Source organism: Marmota flaviventris, chromosome 11, assembly GCF_047511675.1.
Source record: "Marmota flaviventris isolate mMarFla1 chromosome 11, mMarFla1.hap1, whole genome shotgun sequence".
Taxonomy (NCBI): Eukaryota; Metazoa; Chordata; class Mammalia; order Rodentia; family Sciuridae; genus Marmota; species Marmota flaviventris.
The window spans coordinates 116,173,126-116,193,795 of NC_092508.1; the positions used below are offsets into that span (position 1 = coordinate 116,173,126).

The window sequence follows — 20,670 nt, forward strand, 5'->3', positions numbered from 1 at the left end:
TTACCAACTTTGTGCAATGCACCCTCAGGTGCCATATGGATATTTATTTATTTAAAAGAGAAAGCTGGACTGGTGTGAAAGACAATAAGTGTCTTCCCATGGTGCCTCAGCACAAGGCCCCAAGTAGTGACAGATTGGAGCCTCTCCTGGTGCACATCTTGGAGAGTCACCAGGATGTGGGCTGACTGAAGAGTCAGGGTGAAGGAGCCACAATGAACATTGTTTGCAGTTCTTTTCTGGTCTTGGTTAATTTTATGTCTGCTGTTCTGTGGTAGACAGATGAGGGTGTTCTGGCTCTGGAACCCAGGGAATGCTGCCTCACACCATGGAAGGTGCTTTGCTGATATGACTAAGCAAGACTATTGAGGTGGGGTCACCCTGCATTAGCTGCATGGCCCAGGGTCATCACAAGGTCCCTACAAATGGGAGCATCAGAGGCAGAGCAATGTGACAAAGGAGAGGGAGAATTGGTGACTGCTGAGATCCTGGCTTTTAAGGTGGGAGTAAGAGGACTGGCTAGGAAACAACGAAGCAGCTATGCCTTAGGAACTGCCAAGGCAAGAAACACTCTTGTCCCACAGCCTCTGGAAGGAACACAGCCTCACCAATGACTAGGTTCAGGCTGCTAGCCCCAGGAACACAGAGAGGGGACATGTTAACAAAAGAAGCTGGCTTCTCATCTTGGGGCAGGATGGAGGTCATGCTGTTGGTCTGTGAGGTGGCTTTCAGTTCCTCTGGTTCCTGCATGGCAGAAAGGGGGGCGGGCAAGCTTTGATTGCATGGTATTTTTCTCATTCATGACCCAATCACATCCCAAGGTCCCTGCCATCTGGAACCATTACACTGGGGTCAGGGTTTTAACCTACGCATTTGGGGAGGAAACACACATTCAGTCTGTAATTCCCAGCAAGCCCTATTTCAGACTCAGTCCTCTAGAACTATAAAATAGTAAGTTTATTTTGTTTTAATCCAGCAAGTCAGGAGCTATTTTTGACAGTGGCAATAGGAAACCAATACACTTGATCACCAGCCCTTCTTAATCCCATGGAGAGATGATGACACATTGGTAGTGATAGTGATAACGGCACTCACTGCTCTTCCTGCATATTTTCTGCGACTCTAGGCATTTACATATATTATCACACATATTTCACATAAAATGACCAGGAAGTCAGCTCTAATTTTCCTGTCCAGTTTTACACTGAGACTCACAAAAGGGACTTGCTCAGGGTAGCTATCCACATTTGGCTAGGCAATCTGCCGTATGATCACTCTCACTCAAAGGAAACTGCCACCAGATTCCTTAACTGAGGTCCTAATCCCGAGTTTGTGAACCATGCTTAGTCAGCTCTCAGGCACAGGCCACAATCTCAGGTGTGGAGGAACTATTTTCTTTACTTCTCTCTTGAGCCCCTTCTTCAACCAGTGACAGAAACTTACTCTTTGCAAACTCAGGAGAAGCTTCTCAGGTTCTATTTAAATTCTGGAGAGAAATGTAATACCCATTGTTTGGGAGGGGCATCAGTCTAAGTACCTGCAGTGTACACGCAGAGCCTGGGTTAAGAAACTTAAATTACTGCAGGGTCCAGAATCTGCCTGCAAGCAAGGACTTCTCAGCTGGTGCCAGAATGGAGGTGTCCTCACTATCTATATCTATATCTATCTCTCTCTCTCTCTCTCTCTCTCTCTCTCTCTCTCTCTCTATATATATATATATATATATATATATATATATATATATATATATATATATATATATATATATATAAAACAAGCCTAGTTCCCCAGGCTTCTCACTCCCACCCAGGGATGACAGGGTCTCTGTTTATGTTGAGTGGAGCCCAGAAGCTGCTGCTGACTTGGTGAATGGATAGATGAGGTCTTTGGAGAAACAAATCACCATTGCGCTCTCTCCTTTGTCCACTGTTGGATTCTTCTACTCCTCCACACTAAGCTCTGCCCTGGGATTCCCTTGGTCCCCTGATGCTTCCATCCCCCCAGGTCCTGGCACTAGGAGACACTGCTTGTTGCTGCACATGTTTCCTTGCAACTGAACTCAGCTCTTTTTAGCACAGAGTAGATTCTCAGTCAACATTTTGTATTGGAGTCTAAATCTCTTGGGGTTTTGAGGAATAAGTAGAAAATAATGATGTTAATTTTTTTGTGGTCCTGGAGATTGGACCTTGCAAATGCCATATTCTCTCACTGAGATCTGCCTCTAGCCCTAATATTTCTTTAATTTTATTATTAGATGTGGATTTGACATTTTTGTTCAGGAGATATTGTGAATAGATATAGCAGAAAAATAATAAATGCTTGTCATCTTAAAGTCACCAAAAATGGGTATTTCCATACACATCAAATCATTTCAATTTCTGAGTGTAAGGGAAGCATAATAACTATCAACCCAGCAAGTCTTCTATTGCCCCCTTACTTGAAGAATATGTGAAAAAAATAAGCACACATTCCTAAAAGCTATGACTTGCCCCTTCCCTTCTGTGCATGACACAATCTCTAGATGACTGGCTGGCAGCCAGGCTGTGGATAAACTATCCTGTCAGGTATCTGGCTGGGGATTCAAGTGACTGAACCAACATGGATTGGTGTAGAGCTTCACTGGCCCCAATCATGACTCTTGCTCATCAGGAGTTTCATGACACCCCTCCACAGGTAGAAACATTGATGGACAGGTGCTTTGATATTTGTGCTGCTCTATTTTGGGGGTGGTAGGATACTGGTAAGTGAACCCTGGAGTATGTTTCCTCTGCACCATGCCTCCAGTCCTTTTTAAATTTTTATTTTGAGACAGGGTCTTGCAAAATTGCTGAGGCTGGCCTCAAACTTGCAATACTCTTGCCTCAGCCCCCAATTGCTGAGAGTACAGGCTATAGGCATGGGCCACTGTGCCCCGCTGTGCCACTCTAGCTTTAGCCATTTGCCTCTGAGGCCTAGTGGTCTGCGCACAGTCACTCACCACCTGCTTTGCTGATTGCTGCTGTGCAGTGATTCTGGTTTTGTTTTGAGGTGATCAGATCAAAGTGAACACTTGGGCTAGAGTTGGGCTAGGCCCAAGCTCGTTCCTGGAATATGAATGAGGACTCAGATTTTTCGTCCAGCCTCTGTTGGATAGTCACAAATAAAAGTATCACAAAGTTAGGTTTGGGGATGGCCATGATTGGGTCAGAATCACTGGCTCAAAGACAGCATACATGCACAGAAAGGTAAGAACAGGGACTGGAGCCAGAGGGAAGTGGAGCACAGAGACTAGGAACCCACAGAACCGGGGAGTGAGGAGCCATCATGATCACTGTGAACACTACTTTCTGAACCCAGGCTGTGGGATATTGAGGTGCTCTTTAAGTTTTAGAGTGTGTGGTCCACTCGTGTGTCTTCCAAGTGAATTCCCTACTTGCCACAGAAGGCCAAGCAAAGTTTGTTCCTCACCAACAAAACAGGTCACCAAGTGATGAACTTCTGAGGTACCCTCTTCAACTTGAGTCTCCCCCCTCAGTACATCCCATGGGTTCTTTCCAAATGTGTTGGTCCATCTGCTTTGAAATCTGGATCTATGGAATCCTGTTGCCAGAGACCCTCAATCCACAGGTACTGAATGCTTTCTGTTAAGTTGACTGCTTATGACAGGGCACTTTAATTAAAATGTTGATCTGATCATTGGGTGAGCTTTCTCTTGCACACTGATGAGAGAGCTGTATGTAAAACAGGACATACGTTGACCAAAACACAGTCTGCTTCATAATTGGGTTAATTGTGTAAAAATTCACATAGGATAAAATACCACATCCAAAGTGTTTCATCTATAATTGGCAATCATTTAATGATAGCACACTTCAATATTTTATAGACCTTGCTTTATACATGCTGAAATAAGATTACCCAGCTTGGTTTCCATGTCCACCATTAAGTAAATTACATGTCCTTGTCAAGGTAAGTCACTTAACCCATGTCTCAGTTTCTTGATCGGTACAATTAGACAACATCCATCTCATAGCACTTTGTTGTCATTCATTTGAAGTTAGATGAGTTTCTATGTTCAAAACCTGTGTGGAACATGGTACTTCATAACCCCATAATTATTGACTATTATTGTTGTCACATTAAGCACACACAACTAATAAGTGGCAGATTTAAATAACTAGTTTCAAGGACTCTCATGTACATTAATTCATTTGCAGTGTAAAACCATTTATTATGATGATTTTAGCCATAGGGAGGGTCTAAACTCATGTTATAGTTGTAGATATGGAAGTTCAGAGAAATGAAAACATTGCTGATTGTTATTGATGGTAGATACCAGAGGACTTCAAGTTCTGTTATTCAGTCTCCTAGTGAAATGTTGATTCTGCTTCACCACATGTTTGAGTTGGAAGGACACCAGGTTTATTTTTTCATAAGTATAAAAATGGAGGAGACAATTATGTGAACATTTCAGTTAAATTTAATCAACTGAAATGCTCAGAGAACAGCATGTTCTAGTGAACTGAAAATTAACTAGGCATAAAAGCCTACAATTATTAGTTTTTAATGAAGCAAAGTTAAAGTTAGATGAGTCCATTTATTGTAGAAGGCAATTTATCACAATTTGCACTTTGCCTGATACCATGATCATCATGTTTAAGGCTCCACTTCTCACCTCACAGACGGGCAGAGGGATGAAGGAGAGCAGAGGTGAAATTGCTATGTTCTGACCTCTGTGTTCCCTAAGTCTTCTTCTCTCCAAGTCACCTTGTCATCCTATGTACCTTCATATGCCTCCTTCTCTCAAAGTGGATTAATGGTTCTGGTTGGTCAAGGCACCCTCAATTTGCTTGTGAGGCTCCGGGCTATACCATTCTGGGTCTTTCTACACTCAGCATGAAGTGAGTTGTGTAGAGGTCTGCCCTGCACTCAAGCCTGCCTATCACATGAGGAGCAGAGAAACCGACATTTAAAAATAATAATTCCATATTCTTGGATCTCCATCATGTGCTGGAAAATACTGGACGATCTTTTCCTCATCCAGTATTTTCCAGCACATGATGGAGAATGCACTAAGGGCTGTTCTGATGGAGCTGGGGAGCTTGAGGCCTGATGAGTAAGTGCACAGGAGTCAGTCAGGCCTAAGAGCAGGAGGAAGAGTTTAGAACTCGGCACCATTTTCATTGAAACTCTTGGGCAGTGCTGTGTGGTCCCACAGTGTGATCTCCTGTTTGTGAATCAGTTGTTTTCCTGTTTTACACTTGGAGAGTCTCAGAGCCAATGGAGAGGAGGACCTGGCAATCATCCTCACATTGGGAGCCCTAGCAATTTAGTTGGTGGAAGGCCAGGCTGCCTCAGTGTTCCCACTGCATGGGGGTTAACCTGTGTCCACCTCCTCTCGCCAGCGATGCTCTCACCCAGCCTCTACTTGGGAACCCTCAGGCTCTGCAGCTGGGTTCTGGGAAGAGTGGGAGCCAGGCCCCTGCAGCAGCCCAGGAGGTGGCCTCGACCTTAGAGCCCTCTGGCAGAGATGCATAGTGTCAGACACTATGTGCACCTGGTGGCCCCTGGGAGTGCAGAGCACCAGGGTCATCGGCCTGTTCCCCATCAGGAATGCCTGATGCTTGCAGTGGGCTTCCAGGTTCCCGGTTTTCACACCACTCATGCTTGGTCCAGTTTGGGCCACAACGGCCACCCGCTGGTCCACATGGGTCCACAGAGTCTCCAGGCATCGGCAGCCCATGTGCATCCATGTGTGTCCTTCGGTGTCCACCTGCCCCACTCCTAGGGGCCTCAGGCCTGGGAGTAAAGACGTCCTGCCCCTGTCTCTCTGGAGTCATGCTGGGTCCCCTGAGGACCTGGTGCTGCCTGGGCATGGCGTCTGTGGCCAGAACAACAAGGGCACCACTCAGCTGAGGCCTGCTTAGCTCATGTCAGAGGCTGTGCTCGCAATGGGAGGGCACGAAGGGCGGGGTGGGGCCTGGTGGGCCCCCTACACAGGAGCAGTAATGGGCTAGGGGCTGGTCGACAGGCCATCTGGTAAGCAGGGCAGACTGTGGGGTGGTGGGACAAAGAGCCCTTTGGTAGAGTCCAGAAAGGTTCATTAAGGTATTTGAATCTTCCTTGAGATTTCCCTTTGAGAGCAAATTGTTACCATCATTCCTAGTAGCAGCCACTGCAGCTGAGCTGAGCATCCTAGCTGGGCTGCAAACTTGGAGAGGGGAATTGTAGATAACAGGATGAATTTTTTAAGAATTTGTTATTTTCAAGTAATTCTTGACTTATCCTCCTCCCTCATTCTTATTACCTTATGGTGACATTTAACTAGTAAGCCACACAGAGTGTTTCCAGTTATGAGGGGAGCATTGGAAGAGAATTAAAACCAAGTTTTCTTAAGCCAATAAGCTCACCACAAAGGCTGTAGAAAACATTTGTATTACTGAATATGTGCTCAGCCGCTGGGGATGTGCCGCACAGGAACTTGGTGTTGGGTGTTGGGTGAGGGAGCCCGTGATCGCTCTTCTCTGTGTGAGGGCTATATTTCACCACTTCAAAAACAATTCTGGTAGCCCAATAAGGAGAGGTATTTCACGTTTGAGTGAGGAGCGGGGAAAGGTTTTGTGGCAGATGAATATAGCGGTGTGCCCGGCACACTTCTGAACTTGTAGTCTGAGACTCCCACCTGCTCTGTGAATCATGTGTGGAAATAGCCACAAATGGCAGCAAAACCAACCAAGTTCTTTGCTGCAGCACAGTATCAAAACCATGCCTGTGGTTTGCTCCACCCTGGAGGGCCACTCTTGAATTTCACTGTGTGGCTGATGCTTTCTAAACCCCATTCCCATTCAAGCACACTTTGATGATATCCTGGTGGGTTAGTTTCAGAGACAAATATGAGGACTGAAAAAAAATTATTTAAGGTCAGTAAGATCACTGAGGATGTGTGGGAGGCAGTGATCTTTGGAGAGTCTGGTGGGAGAGAAATACAGGCAGCACAAAGTGCATGGAGCCAAGCATCAGGACTAGAGTGCGGGGAGCGTTTAGTGGAAAGAGGGAGAGAGGACAAGATGCCAACAAATTGTTATCACTTCCATCCTTTCACATGGACTTTGGTGAGTGGACCAGTGTCTCCATGTACCCATTAATTAATGCTGGTTTAGAATTGACATGATGGCAGCTGCCCCATGTTGAGTGTGTAACTGGAAAGCCAAAGAGGGAATTGGCCATTTGTCCAGAGGAAGAGCTGAGGTTCATAATGGGCCTGTGGCCACCAGGAAAAGCTGATTGTGGTAATAAGCCCTTACATGGTGCCAGGTGCTTTGGAACACCCATGTTTAGTTTCTTATTCTTAAGCATTTGGGGTAGATACTGTGGGCACCCCATTTACAGACAAGAAGACAGATTTAGTTTCCCACCTGCTTTTCATAGGTGGAAATGAGAGCACCAGGGCCCATCTCTGGCTCTGCAGGCTATTCTTTCTACCACATTGCCACATGGGGCCCAAAAGGGTCAGTGCAATGCTGCCTGGCTCTTTAGTCCTGGAAGGGAGACATCCTGAGTCTGTGCCAGGAAAGAAGTAGCCATGCCATCATCAGCCCCTGGCCACTGTCCTTCAATTACTCTGCCTCCATCAGCATGTCCACAAATGGTTCCAGAAACCCCAGGGCTGAAGTCTGGAGGAGGGGTCCAACCTGGTTGCCATGGTGACCATTACACATGATGAGGTTATCCAGGCTTAGTATCACGTATCCTTTCACCTTTCATAGATGGTAAAATTGAGGTCTGATGTGAGGCTGTCATCTGAATGTGGAGCCCCCATAGTCATATGTTGAAATCTTCCCCCCCCTCCCCACAGTGTGATGGTGTCAAGAAATGTGGTCTTTGGAGGTGATTGTGACATAAGTGTGATGTCCACATGGTTGGGTTTAGTACCTTTATAAATGACACACTGGAGATTTTCCTTGCTCCTTCCAGCATGTGAGGACACAACAGAAAGACACCTAGGAAACAGGAAGTGGGTTCCCACTAAACTCCAATCTTCTATCCCCTCCATGTCAGACTTTATGTCCTACAGAACTGTTATTTTCTTCTAAGCAACCTGAATGGACTAAGATATTTGGCCACTGCCAAGAATGTGCAGGCAGGACCTTGAGTGGCTTTAGCTCTCTGGTAGGAGCAAAAGAGGATAAAGATGTTAGGTTACAGATTTCTACAAGATGTGGGTAGGATTTACAGCTCTGCCATGGATCAATTTTGTGACATTTTGTGCTGACTTAATTTGTCTGAATCTTCATTTCTTGTTCTGCAAAATGAGGGTACCAAAAAGTCCTGTCACAGAGGGAAGCAGTGGAAACTAACTGGGCTGGTACTTATGGCCAGGGCACTCCAAAGCCTGAGGCCATTGCTGAGCTCTTTGCCTACATGCCTTCACTGGGGAATTGGAAGTATTAACTTGCAAACTCACCACATCTGTCATATTTTATATTTGCAAAGAAAATATATGTAAAGTATTTTAATTTTAGAATATAATGGACTGGGGATTTTTTTATGCCTGCCTTCACTCCAGGTCCCAGGCTGAGGATGAACTGTCAGTGGGCATATAGCTGAACAGTGTTGCTGGGTGGAGACAGATCTGCGGAGCAACCACCGACTTTGGATGCTTCTTGCCATGGGTGATGTGTTTCTTCTACTCTCCTTTCACAGGCCCCAGCAGGTCACAGGCCATGTTCAACTTTGAGCTGGTTCGCACCTTATCTAGCTCAGGTTGCTGTGAGGAGACACCGGAGACCGAGTGGTCACAGAGCAGACGTTAATTTCTCATAGTTCTGGAGCCTGGAGGTCCAGGATAAAGGTGATGGCTGCTTGATGCCCAGTGAGGGTGCTCTTCCTGGGTTTCAGATGGCCACCTTTCTGCTGTCCTCACATTGGGGGAGAGAGAAAGCCAGATCCCTGCTGTCTCTTGTGTGGGAACTAAGCCTGTTATGAAGGCCCCACTCTCCTGACCTCATCTAAACCTAATTATCTTCATAAAGAGCCAAACCTCCAAGGCCACCTCACTGGGGTTTGGTGTCAATGCATGAATTTGGGGGAGATGCAAGCATTGGAAAGACTTTGTATCTGACACATTTCACATCTTGGAAGGTGAGCTTGATGACCAGGGAGGGAGTCACCAGGGTTGATTCCCATGTTGGATCTTGAAGTCAGTGGTTTCTAAGATGATGACTTTGAGAAAGAACCGCAGAAGCCTTTGCTTTAATGAAATATTTAATTGTCTCAAGGTATTCCAATAGTGAGGAACATAAGATGCATTAAACAGACTGCAGAATTAAATACTCAATTGCAGTGCCAGTCTTCAGGTCAAATAATTGTTGACTTTATCTTCCCAGAGTCAAGGACAGGAACACTCCAACCTGCATTGTGATATTGAGGAAATTATGATCAAACCCCTCAGCTCTGTCAGGGGCCATCTGAGGTATTCTTGTCCATGTTTATAAAAACAGTATCATGGAGATTCTGCACAATGAAAGTCACAATATGTGAGGATAGAATTAGGTATGTCACCATGGAAGAGTTTTTTGGTATGGTTGAGAATGCATCTTGAGTGCTCTTTCCATTATTGGGCCCAGTGTATTTTTGTGTGAAATTAACAACTTGTTGGAAAGCTCTGTGACAATAACCTTACCCCTCGAAGACCCAGTCCATTTTTAGCTAAAGCCCTGCTTGCCCTCAACTGCAGATCTTTATGATCTCCACCACACTTAGTGTTTAAACTCCAGTTAAATTGTTGCTCTCTCAAGTCTCCTCCCTTAAAATTGCATTCAACTTCCCCATTCCAATACACTCCTCTTCCATCACTGTGCCACCTATCATTCAGGCACTCACAACTGCTGTGCCCTTTCATCATGATAATAACCACCAGTTGCTCATTCCCCAAATAGGAGACACCATTAAGCCTAAACATGTCAATTCTGCAAATAATATTATGAGTGTGTGAGAGAAACTTTCAGAGACCATTCACTAACTGTGAGAGGTGTCAGGTGCTGAGACAGTGGAATGAGGCAAAGTGATGTGATGTTCTGCAGTTTCCTTTGAGCAGAAATATCTCCCTGCAGTAATCATGTAGTAAAACAAATCCACCACCAATAAATGCACATATTGTTATGTCTTAATATTATCCACTAGTATATTAAGAGAGAAATGACTGACCTTTAAGAAATATTAAACCTCATTTTAAAGAACATCTATTGCCCCCCTTTTCTTCAATCATATATTCTTATAGAAAAGTGTTGCTTTAACTTAGGAGTTGTGACCATTGAGAAAACAACTCTAGAAAAACAATTTTGTCCTTGGCTACTAAAACTACTGATGAAATCATGCATCTTATAATTGTAATATATAGAGAAAATAAATTATAAATCATTCATTTAAAATTTATACCATATTATTTACAAAATATTTATATTTTTGCCATTCATATTATACCCCAACATGGCTCAGGTGGCACTGGCCTGTTTCCAGTTCATTGAAATAACAATCTTGGTATTAGTATATTGTTCCATATTATATGTGTTTTACCATATGCATCTATATGGGGATTTCTCCATGAAAATGACCCTGAATTTGTAAAAATTATCACATCACCATATGGCTTTTACCCATTTATCTTAAAGGATAAATATATTTATAAAAGAAGATTTTCTGAAATATTTTGTGAGGAAGTAAAGAGCAACACACATGGAAACAGTCCAGAATGTGAGCATATTTTTGCTAGATTACTAAGATAAACTTTTAATGACGCTGTAGCAAAGAGCCCCCACAGACTTCAAGAACAGACATGAGTTTTCCTCCTGCTGAACATGTTCTCAAGTCAGAACTGCACAGAACTTGGATCCTCCTGAGGCAAAGAAGGCCCATGAGGTCATTGGACCAGCTGTTCTGTGACTGAAAAAAACATATATCATAAATTACCAATTTATACATCTAATACAACTAATAATTACAAAATGCTGTCTTGAACATAGTTTAATTAAATTTAATTTTGAATGAAAATGTTTAACACTTTAATACACCATATTTATCTTACTGCCAGAAAGATGAGATTTTACTGCCAGCGAGTGATAACTCTATGCTCTATGATAAAGAATACAAGTCAAAGGAGAATTCAAGCATCAATTATGTGTCCTCATGTGAAGGTAGCAAATCTCCTGTTCATGAGGTTGATGCACTCCTGCATCACCTGACCACAATTATCTCATCTGAAGGAGACCAGAGGTAGGGGCACAGCCTGGCACCTAAAGAAACCTTAGTAGAGGTAAGGCCACAGTGATGTCTTAGAGACCATCTGTGAGGACAAGTACTTGGAGTACTGCATACATGGCATATGTTAAGGGCATCTGTGTGGCAAACAACTCCCCCATGCTAGGTGTGTGAGTGGCAAACCACTTACTTGTAGGCACAGCTCTGAGCATAAATCTATGTGTTGCAGTCTCTGCTATTTCTCCATGGCCCACACCTCAATTGGTCACTGCATCGATAGTTGGCCAGAAATTGTATTGGTGGCTGCCTGTAATCTGCTTAGCTGGTGCCTGAGTATACATACATGGTAACTGCACAATAAAATCAGACCTGCTTTCTGCTCGGTCTCCCTCCGGAGGTCTCTATTAGCAAATTCACAACTACAGTCTCTTCTAAACTGTTCCATGGACCTTCTTGCTTGATGAGAGAGGGCCCACACAACCATCGGTGCATAGCACTTGTATTTTTTGAAAGTTTGAAGAAACCTCAAACTTTCCTGACCTCTAATGAATGTCAGTATGTTTAACATCTTCATCACCACATCTTTTATATTTCGATATTTGTTCACTTAGTCCTTGTACCAGGAAAGGCTATTCCTCCATGAGCATTGACTTGATGATCTTCACTTTTCTATAAGCATTTGTAAGACTGGGGATATTGAAAAGCACTTCCTCTATCCTGCCATTCTTCAAGATGACAGCCCCTTCACACTCTTTTAAGCAGCATTCAGCTTGTCGATGAATTGGCATTTTTCTTTATCTATGCAGAGGTTTTTACTTTTCTTCACAATGCTTTTCACATCTTACCTACAAGTCAACTTCTAACTGATGGAGCAGTTTTGAGTGAAAATAAAACACTTACCAACAAAGTGATGATAGGTAGGTCTACCTACATCTTCTATGAAGTTTGTAAAAACTGAGTTGTGGCCTCAGGTTATTGGGAAAAAATAACTCCAGCCCCACATTACTAAGCTTGTCATACTTTAGCCTAAATTCAATCTTCACAGAAAATTTTAGCTCCTCTAAGGCATCTATTCACCACAGGACTCTGCAAATTAACCATGGATCCACTAGCTACAACATAAATCCAAGCGAACATTCCAGCATTCCACCTTGAACCTAACCCAATCAGTAACTCTTCTTCTTCTGCAGGATTCAACATCCTCACCATAAGAGTCATATTCATTAATGAAAAAAAAAATCTTGTATAATTCACACCTGCCTTGACCATAGGCAGCTTTGCTTTGATTTTGATCAACATATTAATTTAATTACTTATGAAACAGACTAGAAAAAATCATGATATACATTTTTTGAAATATTTATTTTCTAGATGTAGGTGGATATAATATATTTATTTTATTTATATGTGGCACTGAGGTTTTAACCCAGTGCCTCACATGTGCCTGGTGAGAACTCTATCACTTAGGCACAAACCCAGCCCCTCATGATATACACTTTGATGTCTACTTTTTTGTTTAGAATAGTGTTTTGATATTTTTTCATTTTTCTGTGGAAAAGCCATTTACTTATTTTATTTAATTAATTAAATAATTAGTTTTCATTGCACCAGGGATGGAATCCCAGGGCGCTTAATACTGAGCCACATTACTAGACTATTTATTTATTTATTTATTTATTTATTTATTTATTTATTTAAGACAGAGTCTCTCTAATTTGCTTAGGACCTTGCTAAATTGCTGGGGCTGGATTTGAATGATGATCCTCCTGCCTCAACCTCCCAAGCTGCTAAGATTACAAGCATCACTTTTTTATGTCTTAATAAATTGACTTTTTATGAATATATATAAAAAATGTGTTAAACATTTGGAAACTTCAGTTTTAGGCAAATTTTAAAATGAGCACAAACACAGGTGGGAGTGACTAGTTCTGGTATTCTGTTGTATATCTAAAACAATTTATGATATGCTTCAAGTTTACTGGAAAAAAGTAAATATTGTCAACAATTAGAAATTATAAGTACTTGAGGAGGTAAAATACTAATTAGTCCATTTTTATCAATATATGTATTGAATTATTATATTGTACCATAACAATGTACATGTGTCAGACTGGGGTGATGGCTCCATGGCGGAGTTCTTGCCTTCCATGTGTAAAGCACTGTGTGCAATCCTCAGCACCACATGAAATAAATAAAGGTATTGTATTTATCAACAACTAAAAAATAAATTTAAAAAGAAATGCATGTGTCAATTAAAATTAAAATATTTAAATAATTATGAATATTTGTACATATATATGTTCTTTTACAAACATGTTTTTATTTCCACTGGAAGTAGGAATGTTGAGTAAGTTGTTTTAAATATTTTAAAACAGATTATTGAGTTGAAATTTACACATCCCAATATTTACACAATCTAAAAAATCATGTATTTTTTAAAGAGAGAGAGAGAGAGAGAGAGAGAGAGAGAGAGAGAGAGAGAGAGAGAATTTTTAATATTTATTTATTTATTTATTTATTTGTTTTCCGCGGACACGAAATCTTTGTTTGTATGTAGTGCTGAGGATCGAACCCAGGCCATACACATGCCAGGCGAGAGCGCTACCACTTGAGCCACATCCCCAGCCCCAAAAAATCATGTTTTGTAAATATTTAAAATTGTACAATAATCACAATCTGATCTATCTCCTGAGGATATATTCCCTTAACTTTACATTATTGATTGTAATTTTTCATCGTTGTAAAGTTATTTTAATGAGATCTGTCCTCTTAAAAAGTATATGTGACATAAATATGTAAATACCTTCCTGGTCAAAACTGAAAGTCCAGTAAAGAAGTGTCCAATCTTCCCCAAAACCTGAAACACTTGTTTTACAATGATAGCCTTCCTACCAGATTTTACTTACTGTCTTTGGCATTTTGATACTTATTATCATGATGATTCTTAATACTGAACATCTTTTTATACAATTTTTCCATTTCTATGCTTTTGGGGAGAAATATCTACTAAGATTATTTGACCATTTTCAATTGGGTTTTTATTTATTACTTTCTCTTGAGTTGGAACTGCCTATCATGTATTTTAGTTATTAATTCCTTGTCATATATCGGGTTTGGGAATTTATTCCCTCACTCTTTTGACTTTTCACTCTTGTATTCTTTGCTGAACAGGACCTTGAAGTTATGACATAGTCCTGCTTGTCTATTTCTGTATTATGGCTCATGATTTTGGTATAATGTTAAATACCAAATGTTGAATTTCCCTTAAAGGCCTATTTATTAAATGTCTGATCTCCCAGTGGTGCAAATGGATGATGGTGAGACCCTTGGATGGGCTCATGTATAGGCCCATAGGTCGGTGGGCATGCCCATTAGATTGTGTAACCTAACTGTGCTCTCTATTTGCTTCCTGGTTTGAGGTGTGACCATTTTTTTGCACACATTTTCCTGCCAGGGTGTTTCACAGTTCAGAGCCCTCTCTAGAACTGAGCAAGAAAGGCACCATGGAATTCAATGCAAACAACTGAGGTACCTGAGTCCTTTTTCTTTATAAAATGGTTTCTTTAGGTATTTTATGGTAGAATGTGCAACTAACTAATGTATGTCATTTCCCAGAAATCATTATCAATATAATTACTATTAAAATATTCAAGTATGTTTTTTTGTACCAGTTTTAGTTTCAGTTCTTGCATATAAGTTTTTTTCTTAAAGTTTCTGAATCTGCATTTTATTTATATTTCTACATTAATGTTTCAATTACATCAATTCTAGATTAGTGGGTTTGACTATTCTATTTGCACACATGCATATATCAAGCTTTGAATGATTACACTTCTTCTGATACTTTCATTCTCTCTCTCTCTCTCTCTCTCTCTCTCTCTCTCTCTCTCTCTCCCTCTCTCTCTCTCTCTTTCTCTCTCTCTCTCTCTCTCTCTCTCTCACACACACACACACACACACACATACACACACACACACACGCATCCCATTATATTTTACAAATAATTTGTCTCATCCTTCTTCTCCTTATTGCTTTTTCTTTAGATTCCACAAGTGAGAAAATTTGTATGGTACAAATGTTCCCATGACTAATTTTATGTTACACAGTAATATCCAATTCCATTTATTGTCCTGCAAATGAGATGTTTCTTTCTTCCTTATGACAAAATATAGGCCAACCTTTGTATATGCCCCAATTTTTCTACATTTATCTTTTGAAAGGCACCTATGTTGATTGTGTTTCTTATTGTGAATAGTACCAGAATAAACATGTTTATAAAGGTATCTCATTTGTATGATGACTTTTTCCCCAAAGATATATACATAGATATATATCTGGAATATATATATTCTCCACTCTGACTAAAAATATTTATATAACCACCAACATTATATAAGTTGGTTTGCATAATACCACTTCTTTTTTGAGTGAGATGAAATCCTGATAAAATTTTCATGTACATTTACATAATTGAAGATTATGTTAAGCCCTCCTACAACACATAATTTTTTTGAGCACCATAACATCTACTTTCCTTTCCCTCATCCCACCCCACCCTGTGGCTTAGGAAGTGGCCATGACCCTGGCCTTCTCAGATAAACCACAGCCCCTCTACTGCCATAATATGGAGAGCCACCCTGCTATAAACAACTCTGCCTTGAGCTCCCAGGATCTCTGGGTCTATTCAGTCCTATGGCTCACCTCCTGGTGCCCACTTTCCACTACTTTCAGCATTACATAGAAGCCTGGTTCACTTCAAGGAAGCTAAAACACACATTGGCACCTAGCTAAGCCCAGTCTGGCACAGAGCACAACCATCCATGTGCCCCTTGCCATTCCCCATCTCCTGCTGAAGTATGAAGGTGGTGCGCTCTCCATTGCCCAGGGACAAGGGCCACTAGGGTTGTGTCACCACCAATTTCTGCCACAGGTAGCACAGTATAGCCCCCTAATAAGTCCTGTTGGCAGTCATATGACTCATTTTTTGTGAAGACATGTGGAGAGGGGCAACAAGGAGGCAGACTTCTGCCCCCACACCAGGCCAAGGAATGGACCAAGCAAACCCTGAGAAATAACCAGCTTTACTCCTAGGAGAGCTTTGGCCCGGCACCCTGGAAACTGGGGGAAAAGGCCTTCAGAATTAAAATACAAAAGGGCTACAAAATTAAAATTTCTATCACTCTTCTTTTCACCCATGTTTCCACAAACCTCATGCATAGACATCACTAATAAGCAATGTATTTTAACATACACATACCTCAGTGGGGAAAATCTCCAAGAACCTCCTATACAAACCAATTACATAATCAAACCCTATTATCCTGAGGCAAAATTTCATCATTACCATCATTCAGCGTTTATGTTCTCATTTCCTGAAGATGTATGGAACTTCATTCCAGGGGGTTATAATGAAAACACCACAGTATGGTGTGTAATAGATATTTTTAACATCCTATAATATGGTAAATTTGACTTAGTACATGTAACATGAGATTTTTAGAGAGATAATGATTTATTTCCAAAAGCTGAGACATGGTCAGATCCAATTACCATAAGGTACACAAACATATAAATTTTCTATAATTATTACAGATTCCATTCCTCAGCCTTATAAAATGGTGAAACAAATTTGGCCATCTTCAAAATAGGGAGTTCTACATTGGGATTACCTCTGCTTCAAAACAGTGTTAATTGACAGGTACACTGCACAGTTTCTACCCTCAGGCACCACTGGTGTACAGCCTTATACAAGAGGAACCTCACAAGCATTCTTAGGAAACTCTTGCTTTAATTACAATCATTAAAATTTAACAATGTCTAGGAACATAAAAACAAACAACTTTGGAGATGTGCTTGAAGCAATAGACACCAAATATAATTTCTCAAGAAAATAGCACAAGATACACCTTCACACATTTCAATAATTTCATGCATTATGCTAATAAATCATATCTTTGCAAGGATAAGAAGAAAAAACTATACACTAGAATCAGCATGAATAAAACTCAACTTTAAATAAACTATACAACAGGAGAACACTTAACTTATAAAGTTTTTTGGAATTGGGCACACAATGTTACACATTGAGACTCACCTAAGCCACATTCCATGCTTCTAGAAAAGAGTATAGTGACATTCTTGGACTATACAGCACTTCCTAATGCATTATTCATAACACCATATAGCCTACAATATGATCCCCAAATATAAACCCAAACATACAACACACTGTTGGTCATGTCTTTAAAAGAACTAATAAAAGTTAAAAAAAACTTATGGATTGGATACAACCCATAGTATAGGTGACAAAAAAATGCAATCCAGGTTATCTGTATTCTTTATGTGTGACCAAATACCTGCAATACACATGAAAAACACATTAGACTTACAGACAACCAATCATGCATAATACCATTGGGTTAGACCATAAACTTAACATATGTGGAGTTGTGTGGATAGATGATTATGTAAAACCAGACACACTGATGGAATCACTACAATGGGGTGAGCGTAAAAATGAATAAACCTACTTCTACCCTAGGTATAAGATAAAAGCATGATCACTGCCAACAGTGGTGACAGAAATGGCCCACACCTTGACAGTACTGATGTCAAAATGCTTGTCCATCATGCTAGAGCTGCACTTTACCTTGACTCCAGATCTGTGCTCAGAGATCCCCTCCTGCCACCCTATTTAAAATAATGGAATCCTCCATAATACCCTTATTCTGCTTTATTTCTTTATATCACTTTTACAACAAAAACCTTCATCTCACATTCCCTGGATTATGTGTTTATTGATATTTCCCTTCCCTAATATAGGTTCCCCCAGAGCATGAACCATGTTCTTGTTCCTGGTAGCTGTTCAAAATCTGTTTACTGAGTGAACACACAAGTGTATAGATTTAGTCATGATGATGATGATGATGATGATGATGATGCTGCTGCTGCTGCTGCTGCTGCTGGTAGTGGTAATGATGGTGATGATGATCATGGTGGTGATGATGAATATGAGGAAGATGAATGTTACATAACAATGACAGTGATGGTGATGATGATGATGAGGATGATGATGATTTACAAGAGGTGTATCTGAGGTAGATCACATCACTGTCTCTGTTCAAAGTTCAGTCATATGGCTGGTGCTTTGCCTCCTAAACATCTACCACTGTAGTCAGTAGTCTCCAGCTTCTACTGGGGATGAGGCTTGCACTTGCCCTGAGGTGTTGATATTGAATTTTGAGTTAGAGCCAGAGAACTTTCATAACACAGGCCTCATCATAAACAGACACAACTGGACATGTGGGGAAGGCTCCACTCAGCAGTGAAAAGATCCATCACCTGCCCTCCTCATCAGAGCAATGGGTGCTGTATTATAAAGTGAGATGTTGCTCCAAATGCATGGAGACTGGTGTCCTGGCTAAAACAAGATAAGATGTAGTTATAATTCTTGTAGAATTAGAATTGATGCTTTAGTCTTACAAGGTCTCTCTTCCAGGTCACTTATGCAGTCTCTTTCCCGGTCACTGACCCACTGCCTTCAAGCAGCTACATGTCTGCCAGGCTCAGCTGAGGCACACAGTACAGGAGAAGTGACAGAAAAGTGTGGGTGGGGTTTTGAGGGACAGGGCTGGATGGGGCCTACCTTGATTGTACTCTTATCTCATTAGCTAATATTCGGGCACATAGCCTCATCCAACTGTCATAGAAGCTGAGGAATGTTACCTAGCTCTGTGACCAGGGAAAAGGGGTTACATGTTCAGGAACCACTATCCAAGGAGTCACTGCCACAGAGATGTGCTCCTCAAACGGAGCATCTCAGATCCTGCTCAGAGGGCATATTTTCTTCTCCATAATCTTCACATTTAATCCCCCACAGAACTCAAAGGCAAGGGTCCATTTATCATCCCCATTTTGTAAACATCAGACTGAGGCTTAGAAGCATTGGGAATATTCACCAGATCACCAAGATACAAATTGGCAAAACCAGAACAAAAATTAAAGTTTTATCACAAAGGCTAGGAAGCTCTTTAGCACTGTGTCATATGGCTATATAGATTATATAGGTACATAGTTATATGACTCATAAGTAAGACCCATTGCTTGCCTTCATCCCACAGGTTTGTGAGGAAGTTCTGAGAATGCTCCTAACCTTGAGCACAGCTGCTATTCCTTGGAATATATTCTTTCTGTTCTGTGCTGCTACAAGTCTCAACTGAAGGCAGAGCCTAGCTGTGAACTTTAGAATGGACATTCAGGTCTGAATGCAGTCTTCTTTATAACCAATCAGCTATTTACAAAAGATTGTCTGTGGCTAGTATTTCATCAGGAATTTCTGAGAAAGGTTCATCTTAGAACAATTCTGGAACACACATTGAGAAAGCCAAACCTAATCTAAACTGAATTTTGAATGCACACTATCCTCTTTTATAAACTCACTCAGTCACACCAAAAACTTTCTCTCCCCTAAAGAAGATGTTACCATGGAAAGACCACCTGGCCCTCTGTGACCACAAAAGCCCTTCACGGTCAACCTGCCTTTCAGTCCCTTCTCAGTTTTTATAATTTTCTGTACTCAGTGAGAAACATAGCATGAATATACACCCTGCCGGCGTGGTACACACTTCACCCCAATTGGAGTAAGGGCAGAGCAGAGCCGCCGCCCGGGCCAAAAAGGTAGGCAGACCTGCGACCGACCAGCAAAACAGGCCCAGTGGCCTGCCGCCGCGACAGACATGTCACCCCATTTGGAGTAGGAGCAGAGCAGAGCCGCCGCCTGTGCCCGCAAGGTAGGCAGACCTGCGACCAACCGGTGGAACAGGCCCAGCGGCCGGCCGGGGTGGTAGGCACATCACCCCAATTGGAGTAGGAGCAGAGCAGAGCCTTCGCCTGCGCTGGAAACAGGCCCAGCGGTCCATGGGTGTGGTAGACAAGTAACACCAATTGGAGGAGGGGCAGAGCAGAGCCGCCACCGGCGCCTGCGAGGTAGGCAGACCTGCAACCGACCGGCGGATCAGGCCAAGTGGCCTGCCGGCATGGTACACAAGTCACCCCAATTGGAGTAGGGGCAGAGCAGAGCTTTCGCCCGTGCCCGGAACAGGCCCAGCGGCCTGCCGGCACGGTAGTCACATCACCCCAATTGGAGTAGAGGCAGAGCAGAGCAGCCTCCCGCGCCCGGAACAAGCCCAGCGACCTGCCAGCGTGGTAGACACGTCACCCCAATTGCAGTAAGGGCAGAGCAGAGCCGCTGCCCGCACCTGCAAGGTAGGCAGAACTGCGACCGACCAGCAGAACAGGCCCAGGGGTCCATGGGCGTGGTAGACATGTCAAACCAATTGGAGGAGGGGCAGAGCAGAGCCGCCGCCCATGCCTGCAAGGTAGGCAGACCGCCGCCTGACCCTGCAAGAGAGACTTTTCAACTATACAAGAGCAATATA

At 42.0% G+C, this 20,670-nt stretch overlaps 1 pseudogene; it reads right to left on the reverse strand.

The window, feature by feature from the left end:
* LOC114080603 (protein transport protein Sec61 subunit alpha-like 2) overlaps positions 1-5,719 on the reverse strand; it is a 77,539-nt pseudogene extending 71,820 nt beyond the window's left edge.
* Positions 5,720-20,670: the final 14,951 nt, after the last annotated feature.